Below are 374 nucleotides of genomic sequence, written 5' to 3' on the forward strand. Positions count from 1 at the left end.
AATGGATATAAAGTCATCAGTTAGATGTCAGTGGTAATGTTTTTCACATCTACTAATTATTGAGGAGCAAATTTTTATTTGAAGAATTTTTTTTATACACCCACTTCCCAGGTAGCACCCTCCCAAAGCCTCCCTCCCCCCACGAGAGCCCTTATACTCTGATATCCTTGTTACTGTCTGCTGTGTTGTTGGCACCCCCAGCCATTCCCCACTACTTGCCCTTCTGGTGAATCCAGTCAGCCTATCTAGAGATCCTTGTTTTAGGAGGGTCAGCTGTTCCTCGTTTAGTGGCAATCAGTTGTCAATATTCCTTTAGATAAGATTGGTGTCTGCTGTTCATTTTCCCAGTTCTATGCTGGGTTACTATCTGGGAG

The sequence above is a fragment of the Nannospalax galili genome, unplaced genomic scaffold, assembly GCF_000622305.1.
Source record: "Nannospalax galili isolate Female #2095 unplaced genomic scaffold, S.galili_v1.0 scaffold1214, whole genome shotgun sequence".
NCBI classification, from domain to species: Eukaryota; Metazoa; Chordata; class Mammalia; order Rodentia; family Spalacidae; genus Nannospalax; species Nannospalax galili.